We start from the raw sequence: 11,252 nt of genomic DNA, 5'->3' as shown, positions 1-11,252 counted from the left end.
GGGATTTGAAGGCTGGGGCCTGAGGTGGTCGCGGGGGGGGGACCCGGCGGACGGGGCCTGACGGCCCCGTTCGCTGGCCTGAGGTGGGCGGTGGGGGACCCGGCGGACCTACCGGCTGGCTCTCTTCACCGTCCTGAATGCGGCCGGTTAGTGTAGGGCAGGAATAACTGCCGCTCAGAAGACGCTGGCTGCTGCGATTACTGGCTCCCTCCCCTCCCAGCCACCCAGCCAATGGCAGCCCAGGTTCGCTGAGGGAGCCAGTCATCGCAGCCAGCGTCTTCTGAGTGGCATTTTTTCTGCCCATACACTAACGGGGCGCGTTTTAGAATTTTGGCACCGACTACTCAATTATAATAAGGGAGAGATTCTGGGGGGAGCTCATGGAACTCATGGGGATAGAACGGGGGCTGAGCAGTGGCTACCACCCAGAGACTGATGGGCAATCGGAACGTGTTAATCGAACACTTGAACAATATTTACGGTGTTTCTCAAACTATCAACAAGACAATTGGGTGGAATTACTGACTTTAGCTGAATTTTGTTATAATAATATTCACCACTCATCTATAGGAGTATCACCTTTCAAAGCTGCTCTTGGCTATGACAGTTCCCCGATTCCTTTTCTAACATCAAACCCCGGGAAAGGGGGGAAGGCATCCGACTGGTGTAAAGCATTAAGGGAATCGTGGCCACAGATATGTGAAACATTGGACATTGCCAAGGCAGCTTACAAGCACCAGGATGATACGATACGGGTGGAGGGTTGGGTTCTGAAGCCTGGAGATCAAGTATATGTGTCCACAAAGAATCTGCGACTTTCTCAGTCCTGTCGAAAATTGGCGTGGAAATACATTGGTCCTTTTAAAGTGGTTCGGTTGATTAATGAAGTAACTGTTGAATTGGACTTGCCTAAGAACCTAAAACATGTCCATCCAATTTTCCATTTCAGCTTATTGAAACACAGTCCAGAAACTAATCAATGGCATCCGGAACCGGCAAGCCCCCCCCCCCCTCCTAGTGGAGGGTGAAGAACATTACGAGATCTCAGACATTCTGGACTCTAAAATGAAATGTGGATGATTGTATTATCTGGTGGAATGGGTGCATTGGGGTCTCCAACATCAGGAATGGGTGGAGGGAAAGGATGTTTGGGCCCCTGACCTTTTGCGGAAATTCCACAGCCGTTTCCCGGACAAACTGGGAGATGTCAGCTAGCTGCCATTTTTCATGAGCACCTGTCCTTTCCTGACTGTGGTGCTACGGCGCGTGCTTGCTTTGCTAGCTTGCTGTAAACAGCGATAGGGAGGCTCTCCTGAGACCGTGCGAACTGGCGCTGCCAGACTGGGTTATCTGACTAACCTTGAGGAAAAGGGAGGGCTTGCGTTCCACCGTTGGTGTGAGTATTTCTGCTCTCATGGGGCACGGAGACTTTCCCGTTCATTATGTAACCTCCCGCCGGGAGAATTCCCGCACGCTTGCTTGGATTTCATTTGCTTAGCCATTTGCAGCATTACGTTATATGAAGGGATGCATCCACTTCATTGTCATTCCTAACAATATCCCTGTAGACCATGGCAACGGACCTGTAATCTAATAAAGCATAATGTTTCCTGGAATCGTGTGTGGAGATTTACTTGCTGTTGACCCTGACATTTGTACAGCACTTCTAAGCTTCTTAAAAGTGCAGTCCATCACAGTTGCCTTGCCAGAACTCCACCACCCCTCCTTCATACTTATTTCTGAACACCTCTGTGAGTTTGAGGCCTCTAGCTTGCAGGGGGTCCATTCAACACACTCCTGAACCTGCGGCTGTGATTTCCCAAGAGAGACCTTTCCTGAGGGCACCTGCTTTGGGGGGCTGTAACTCGCCCCCCTAAATCCAATCCTCACCAAACTTGGAGGGCAGGTAGAGGAGAGTCAGCTGGAGACTTGCCGTGAGTTTGGCATCTCTAGCCTGCAGGCGGGCTGTTCTACCACATCACGAACCTCACAAAACAAACCAGTTCATAAAGCAAAGGTCCGTGAAGGTTTGTGGTTCATGTGGCCCCATGAACCATGAGCTGAAACAGAAATCCATTTTTCTTGTTTGTGCCCATCCCTAATCTTAAGAGTGTAAATTGTGAGCCAGAAATATCCCTAGGTCAGATCTCACTTGCTAGTTTACATAAGTACTCCACTATTTTTCAACCTCAGCCCTCCTGTCTCCAATATGGAGATAATACTAATCTACTTTACAAGGGTTTTGATTACTGGAAACTGCATATGAAGCACTTCAACACTAAAAAATGTACTATATCATTGCTTTCTTCTTTTTATTATTAATAATATCTGCAATGTGTTTCCCTTCTTTATCAGTCCATTCACCTTCTGTTCCTGCATCAATGTCAATCAATCTCATTTTCCCTACTGGTGTATAACTACTTATTTTAAGGCAAAACAACGGTCGAGTTATTATACAATGGTATCTGTTAAAAAAACCAACAACAATGGTATCTACAGGTCAATGCAAATAAACCCATTAATAGCCCCATGTGCTCTGGATCTCAAGCATGAAGACCACTCCTCTAGTTTCAAAGAAGTTAGCCAGAAGTTAGGGCACAGATACTAATGAACATGTGCAGACTGCCTTCCTGCACTGAAGAAAGACTAGAAGGGAGGGAGGCTTATGACTCTGGACCTAGAGCCTCAAAATATTGACTTGCCTTCAATTGGGACTTTTTTGAGTTGTGGTTTAGATTACAGTTTAAACACACATACTTCAATGAAAGCTCTATGGAATCCACAGCACATAAACGCATTTAGGACTGGTGTAATATGTAACAGCTCCATAATACCATCATTACAACTTTTCAGCTTGAACACTATGTGGCACTGCTGCCTCTGCCAAAGGATTTCCTCTGGCGTTCTAGTGTAAAAACAGGACAGTCAGTTCTATCTTTGAGCTTCATCTGAAACAAGGCAGTAATCTGGGCTCAGGCTAAAGTACATGAGAAAAGCTGAACAGTTAGGTTGGATATCACAAACTTACCTTGTCTGGATATCTTCATCCAGTTATAATACAGGCATGGCTTCTTTCACGTTTAACAGTAAAGTCTTAAACAGGGTTACACCCTTCTAAGTCCATTGGCTTCAGTGGCCTTAGAAGGATGAAACTTTGCTTGGGAATGTACTGTCAAATTCTGTTGGGCAGCACCATTCTAAGCTTTATCCTTCACAGACCAGCATGCTGGGTGAACTTGTATAAGTAAAGGTAAAGGTTCCCTTGCTCGAAAGCCAGTCGAATCTGACTCTAGGGTTGCGGTGCTCATCTCCGTTTCCAAGCCGAAGAGCCAGCGCTGTCTGAAGACGTTTCCGTGGTCATATGGCCGGCATGACTAATCACCAAGGCACACGGAACGCTTTTACCTTCCCACTGAAGTGGTACCTATTTATCTACTTGCAATTTCTTGCTTTCGAACTGCTAGGTTGGCAGGAGCTGGAACTACAGACGGGAGCTCACTCCATCATGCGGCACCCGGGTCTCAAACTGCTGAACTACCGACCTTCCACAGCCTGCAGTTCAGCGTCTTAACCACTTGAGCCACCGCAGCTCCTTGTATACAGAGGTGAAAAACTAACATCTGTATAACTTGCTAATTAAAGTGCATACTGTGCAGAGAGTAATTGTTTGGACAGATGCCTAATTCAATTAAATTAATGTAACACAATGTTCTTGCATCTGGTTGAAGAAATGGGTACACTTAGATTGTGGCTGGCTGCATATGATTCAGCGTGTAGTGAGTCTTAACTGAAGCTCTCAGGGTAAATTAAAATAATTTCATGAGTGGCAAGAGTGCAGCCCCCCAATTTCTTCCTGGGAAAAACCTGCTTATTTACTTCACCTTATTACTGATACCTTCATTGCAACGTGATAAAAGCTCTAATTCGACCTGCTCTCAGTTGATCAAAATCCCTTGTAGTAGAAGAAGAAGAAGAAGAAGAAGAAGAGATTGGATTTATACCCCACCCTTCAGAGCGGCTTATAAACTCCTTTCCCTTCCCCTCCCCACAACAGACACCCTGTGAGGTGGGTGGGGCTGAGAGAGCTCTGATACAAACGGCTCTTTCAGGAACAGCTGTGCCAGAGCTTGTGACTGACCCAAGGTCACATCAGCAGGTGCAAGTGGAGGAGTGAGGAATCAAACCCGGTTCTCCCAGATTAGAGTCCGCACACTTAACCACTACACCAAACTGGCTCTACACCAAACTGGGTCGTGGCTGTACAAAATTCCTAAAGGATATTTTATTTTCAAATGATTTCTTTAAAAGGCTACCTCTAATTTGACATCAGTTTTCTCTTATACAAAGTGAAGAATACACTCCCAAGTGGATTAATCTCAGCAAAACAATAAAACATGGTAAGGGCAGGGCTTTTTTTGGGGGGGGGGGGAAGAGGTACCAGAACTCTCAAGAGGGAAATGGGAATTTTCAATCTGTATACTGTAAACCCATGAACTTTTAAACATTTAAAAAATAATTTTGCCAAAGATGTTTTGGAACTTTGTTCCGGCACATTCCCCCATAAAAAAAGCCCTGGGTAACTGTCTAGAGTTCAGGAGAAAAGCAACTTCACTTTCTCACACTATTTTATTTAATTATATCAGCAACATCACTGAAGCGCTTCTTCTGTTTGAACGGAATGTTTGGAAACCGTTACAGACACAACACCAGTAAACAGTGCAGAGCAGTTTCCATGGACTTAGAAGGATGTAGCATTGTTAAGGGGTGCTCCAAAAATGTTGCTGATCATTATGAAAAGCGAACAAGCTGAACTTCTGCTTTAAATGGATTTTTTAGTGGAATAAATGTGAGCTCTCCTCCTAGCTTTTGTTCTCAGACACCGTCTCCAAGCCATCGTCCCACACAGTCAGAAGGGGTTCTAAAAATCAGGTAAAGGTTTCCCTTGCTCGAAAGCAAGTCGAATCCAACTCTCGGGTTACGGTGCTCATCTCCATTTCAAAGCCGAAGAGCCAGCGCTGTCCAAAGATGTTTCTGTGGTCATGTGGCCGGCATGACTAAACACCAAGGCGCACGGAATGCTGTTACCTTCCCACCGAAGCGGTACCTATTGATCTACTTGCAATTTCTTGCTTTCGAGCTGCTAGGTTGGCAGGAGCTGGGACCAGAGGCGGGAGCTCACTCCATCATGCGGCACTCGGGGCTCGAACTGCTGAACTACCGACCTTCTGGCCGGCAGTTCAGCATCTTAACCACTTGAGCCACCGCAGCTCCTAAAAATCAAATTAGGGGCCAGCTAACTTACTCACCTCCTGCCAACCCAGCAGTTCGAAAGCAAGAAATTGCAAGTAGATAAATAGGTACCACTTCGGTGGGAAGGTAACAGCGTTCCGTGCGCCTTGGTGATTAGTCAAGCCGGCCACATGACCACGGAAACGTCTTCGGACAGCGCTGGCTCTTCGGCTTTGAAATGGAGATGAGCACCGCAACCCTAGAGTCGGATTCGACTGGCTTTCGAGCAAGGGAACCTTTACCTTTAACTTACTCACACAATCGGACGATGACATTTTTGCCTCCGTTCTTAGGTTACCAGCTGTAGAAATTGCTGTGGCGTAGCTGTTTACCTGCTACATTTAGAAGTGATCCTAGGGTTGCCAGTGTCCTAAGCTCTCGCCAGCAGGGGGTGGGAGTAGGTGGGGCAATACTGCCACCACGTTGGGGACATCACACGGGGTCGTGGCTGTTGAGGGCAGGGCTTTCCCCTACTGGCCAGCCGGCCGGCGGCAGAAATGAGCCCTCAAAACCAGGGGGATCCCCCACTCCTACCTGGGGCCTGGAAACCCTAAGTGATCCTGTGTTTATATTGGATACAGTAACAGATCGCCTGCTTTTGCCTGTAGAATGTCTCAGATTTGATTCCTGACATCTCCCGCTAAAGGACCTCAGGTAACAGGTGTTGGGAAAGACTTTTTCCCTCTCCAATTGCCTAGGGAGCAGCTGTCTATTGGAGTAAACAGTACTGAGCTAGGCGGACTGACAACCTGACAATACGAGGCACATTTTTTTGGTGTCTGTAAACAAATCTTTCCCCAGTTTCGACGGTCTCCAAGGTAGCCTTATCCTGGTGTGTGATTTTCCTCTCTCTCTCCCCCAGAAGCCTCACAAGATGAATTGCTGGGTCAGATGTCTGGGCTTCCCCAACTGTGGGATCAGAGTCGACCTGGACAACATCCCTCTCCTGCCAACTGGGAGCATGTTGGAGAACAGGGAGAAAGAGCAGGGCAGTGGAGATGCGGGGCGGCTTCCTCATGGGACCCCAGATGTCTCATGATGGCCAGGACACTTCGGAAAGCCCATGTGGCTTGCCATGTTGTATTTGATAAAGAGGAGAGAGACTCCGTATCCTGCCCTGCAATGCTGTAGAGGTGCAAATCTAGCTTGTTTGGCTGAAAATGAGTAGATCTCAACCGACCTTAAATATGTTTTGAATATAAGCTGCAAGGTTCGTATCTATTATCAAACACTATTGGAGACCAGGGAGCAGGACTTGGGGTCAGTGTTCCCTCTAAGCTGAGTGAGTGTGAGATAGCTCACAGTTTTTTAGCCTCCGGCTCACGCATTTTTGTCTTAGCTCAGGAAGGATGGGCTCCGGAGCAAACTAATTTATGCAGGAGCCAAATCACTCACTCACAACTTTAATGCCAGTAGCTCACGAAGTAGGATTTTTGCTCACAAGCAGGGCTATTTTTGGGCAGGAACGCACAGGAACGGAGTTCCGGCTGGCTCCTGAGTTGGCCACGCCCACCAGGAACTCATCAGCATAATAGGCCACACCCAATAGCAGAAACTCATTAGGATTGGCTACATTCGGGGTGTGTGGCCTAACATGCAAAGGAGTTCCTGCTACAAAAAAAGCCCTGGTTTTGACAACAAACAAGGTAAACAGAATAAGAAGGGAAAGGTGGGTGTGGCTGGATGAGCACACTTCTGGTAACATGGGGGTGCGGCCTAACGAGCTGTGCTGTCAGGGGTGTGGCCTAATATGCTAATGGGTTTTGCTGTTGGGTGTGGCCTATTATGCTAATGAGTTCCTGCTGGGCTTTTTCTACAAAAAGAGCCTTGCTCACAAGACTCCACGGCTTAGAGGGAGCCTTGCTTGGGGTACGGGCAGGGAGAACTCTGTGCCTATTCTTCCTCTTCGTAGGGAATCACCACTCTGCTCTTACAAGTGTTAATAATGCCACTGGTGACAATTAAATCCTGACGGTTATGAAAATGCTGACGGCCAGTGAGAGCGCAGTACTGCCAGTGGGCCTTCTTCGTTTCTACCGTTCTGCCTTTTCCTGAGCATGCGTTTTCATAAGACCAGCCATGTGATTTGCTTTCTCCCAGATGACAAACTGCAGAACAGTAGACTGACTCTGCATGTGGGATGCCTGCTCTTTCCTAGCCTCAGAAGGGTACCACAATTTAAAGTGCTACAAGACTTGCACGCAGGCGGCTTAGTTCTGCTTGGCAACCTGCATTTCTTACCTTAGATTTCTTAATTTGTGTATATATATATATAATAGTTGCTCATCCCTTCACCTGCTGCCATGAAAGAACTGACCAGGACTTTTAATTTATGTATGGACCATGGTGTGTCCCTTCCTTCTCCTTCAACAGCAGCAATAAATTTCCTTACTTCTATATATAGAAAAGAAAGTCCCCTCTCCATAAAAATCAATGATCAGGCTTTGGTGTGACAGCCTTGGCCCAGGGTATGAGCACTGCTGAGCTGACTAGCTGACTTCTTCGTTGAGCGCATCCATTTCCACCTCTGGATCCCTCCCAAAGCTTCAGACGTAGAGGGATCATTTCCACCTCGTTGTCTCCAAGGGGTACAATCCACACGCACACTTAGGTGAGATCTTCAAATCAAGATCTCACACAGAAACAACCATGAAAGGATTTAATGATGTACAGAGAGGGCTTGCTGTTGAGCAACACTCAAGCACAAGGGCCTGCTTTTCCGTATCATCAGGCACAGTTTTCACAAGCAGCAGTAAAACCTCCTCTCTCAACTACTACAGTGGACGTAATGATCTTAATCTTGCCCTTGCTCCAAAGTTCTCAGAGGTTTCTGCCCTTCGTCATTTTATCTTCACAATAACCTTAGGAAGTAGGCTAAATTGGGGGGGGGAAGTAAACGCTCCAGGGTCACCCACACAGGCCCATAGCTACAGTGGGGCTTTGGCGAGCTCTGCCCCATTTCTTAAAGGCACAGCCCCACAAGAATTTCTCCTGTAAATGCTGTTTTCGGTCATTTTTAAACTTTTTAAAAAGGCGTATGTTCCTTTAAGCTGTAGTTGCCTAATTCCTGCACTGAGCAAGGGGGTTGGAGTAGGTGACCTCTAGGATCCCTTCTAACTCTGTGTCAAGAAACTGCTCCTTTAAAAGAGTTTTTCTGTCTTAGTGTTGGCTTTCTTGACTGCAGAAGTCATTACTCCCACCTCCCGGCTTGTTATCAGACTTGTTGCTTTGGCTGGCAGAAGTGATTAACTTGCAGCAGCTGAGAACTGTCATCTACGGTGGATGACAGCTTGCCATTTAGAGCTCTATCCTGGTAACAGCTTTCTATTGGCCAAATGGTTAAGAACATCTATGTAGAACAGACAGCTTGAGAAGACTCAGAGAGAGAAGAGACTACCTTAAAGCTCTTTTTAACTTCCACCCTGCTGTGCCTGAAAGGAAAAATAGTGAGTAGAATAGCCAGCGAGGTTTTTTGTTTTGGTTTGCATTCTTTCCTGAACTGTATACATTCTTTCCCGTATGTGTTGTTTGTCCTTTGTTTTTGTAAATAAAGTTGTATGTGTTTTTATACAAATTGGAGTGGGTCTACTGGACAAACCCATAACAAGTATTTCCAGTGGCACACCTGCCATCTACCAAGAACATTTATCCCCCCCCCCTTTCCATCCTGCTATTGTCACACTCTGTGTCTAAGATTTGCAGAAGCCTCTCTGCTTTGATTGTAAAAGGCTTGGTTCCACAGTAGCTGAGTCACTATCCTGGTAACAGGTTTCTATTGGCTAAATGGCTTTTCTTTCTGCACTGAGGACTTCAGCCCCACCAGAAGAAAAAACTGCCCCACAAGCCACAAAATCCTGGCTATGGGACCTGCACCCACAATCTCCGGGGATTACAACTGACCCCCAGATTACAGAGAAAATGGATTCTTTGGAGGGTAGACTTTATGACATCGTACCCCACTGAGGTCCCAGCCCTCCTGAGGCTCCACCCCTCCAAACTCCTGGAATTTCCCAGCCTGGAGTTGGCAATCATGGAGCTTTTGTGACCAAAGGGGGATTCTGAACTCTGTTCTAGCCTGACGATCTAAGTTGCCAGGCTGTTGATGGGTCTCTCTATACGAGAGCACATCACGCCTGTGCTGAAGGCATTGCATTGGCTGCCAATAGCATACCGGATTCACTTCAAGGTGCTGGTTTTGACCTGGGGGCCTGCCTACCTGAGGGACCGCCTTTCCCCACATGTCCCCCAGAGAGCACTGAAGTCGAGGACCCAAAACCGCCTGACTCTCCCTGGTCCAAAAGATGCCAAACTGGCCGTCACCAGAGCCAGGGCCTTCTCAGTGGTGGCTCCAAACCGGTGGAATGAGCTCCCAGAAGACATCAGAGTCCTGTGGGACCTATTACAGTTCCGCAGGGTCTGTAAAACGGAGTAGCATACCGGATTCACTTCAAGGTGCTGGTTTTGACCTGGGGGCCTGCCTACCTGAGGGACCGCCTTTCCCCACATGTCCCCCAGAGAGCACTGAAGTCGAGGACCCAAAACCGCCTGACTCTCCCTGGTCCAAAAGATGCCAAACTGGCCGTCACCAGAGCCAGGGCCTTCTCAGTGGTGGCTCCAAACCGGTGGAATGAGCTCCCAGAAGACATCAGAGTCCTGTGGGACCTATTACAGTTCCGCAGGGTCTGTAAAACGGAGCTCTTCCACCAGGCATTCGATTAGGAGCCGCCACTGAGGAATGAGTACTGAGGAAATCCACACACCTGCAGGACTGCCTCTCTTGCTGTGCCGCACTGCGACACCTCCCCTCCTCTAAGCCAAGCTTTCTGAAGATGCCACCCTGCAACTAGGTAGAATCAGTAACTGTCTGTTCACGTGTGTTCCCTGTGGTGGCTCCTATGTTATGCAGTGGTGTGCCTGAGGCTATTAGGAAGGTGTATAGAAATATTGATTTCTATAGGTTTCATGTCTCCCCTGGAATGTGTCTTGCTGATACCCTGCTGTGTTGATTTCCTATTGAAGCCATATGGCCTCAACAGGCCTGCCATATAACCCTACATTCTTCACACTTCAATGCTGGCAGAGAACAGATGTCCTAGCAAACAGGCAAAGACACATGTACGCCATGGGGTGGTTGGAATTTGGGGACCACATGACTGCAGGTGTGGCCTTCAAGAGTACTGACCATTCAGAGGTTGTCCCCATGGCAACCCAACAATTGGACACTCCCATGTCTACTCCAATTGGCCACTGCCCAGGGCTAATTTGAGACTGGGATTGCACTATATCTGGGCATTCCCAATGAGAGGAACTCTCTCTCTTCTGTTCCTGCTATCTCTGCTGCTCTGTGGACTTATCCCTGAAATGCTCTTGTCTTGCCATGTGGTCTGTGGGAGAACAAAGGATCCCCTTGTGCCTTAGAGCACATGAAGGCAAGGAGGGGATGTTCCTCCTCAAACCCCCTTGGGGGTACCTGGACTATTCCAAGGGGCAATATTGAACTCTTGGATGCTACCCTAATGTTGGTAAATATGCTTCTTACTGTTTAGTTAAGGGAAAACTTGCCTAGGCTTGTTATTTTTAAATCTTTATTAGTCTGTGCTAAGTTCTATACTGAATAAACTTATTCTGGTTTTCTAATTTGTCTGTATTGTGGTAACTGGACTTCAAGCCTTTTTCCTGTGCCTGCTGCTCGCCAAATGGCGCTACCTTGGTAAGATTAACTGCACAGCTCTAGATTGAGCTGCTATTGTATAAAGTCCTAGAGGCCAGTTAAGAGTCTGAACCTTGCTCTTGGACTGGAATGGGACTATAGTTACAAAAGGTTCTGGTGGCTATAGTGTTCTGAAATCCAGAGAGCCTACCTTTCTGGGTTATTGTGTACTGTATTGAGCCAGAGTAGAGTTTTGTTCCTAATCACTGGACTGGACTGGGGGGCAGAATCTATACAGGGGAGTTCACGGGAT

At 47.3% G+C, this 11,252-nt stretch overlaps 1 protein-coding gene across 1 annotated transcript in view; it reads right to left on the bottom strand.

The window, feature by feature from the left end:
• Positions 1-11,252, bottom strand: part of ADCY5 (adenylate cyclase 5) — a gene marked incomplete at its 5' end in the record, with an annotated part of 36,272 nt that overhangs the window by 19,393 nt on the left and 5,627 nt on the right. The gene's annotated exons all lie outside the window — the stretch shown is intronic.

The sequence above is a fragment of the Gekko japonicus genome, unplaced genomic scaffold (genome assembly GCF_001447785.1).
Source record: "Gekko japonicus isolate JY-2015 unplaced genomic scaffold, Gekko_japonicus_V1.1 scaffold659, whole genome shotgun sequence".
NCBI lineage: Eukaryota > Metazoa > Chordata > Lepidosauria > Squamata > Gekkonidae > Gekko > Gekko japonicus.
The sequence above is the reverse complement of the archived record's forward strand: the minus strand, read 5'-3'. Positions and strand labels throughout refer to the sequence as shown.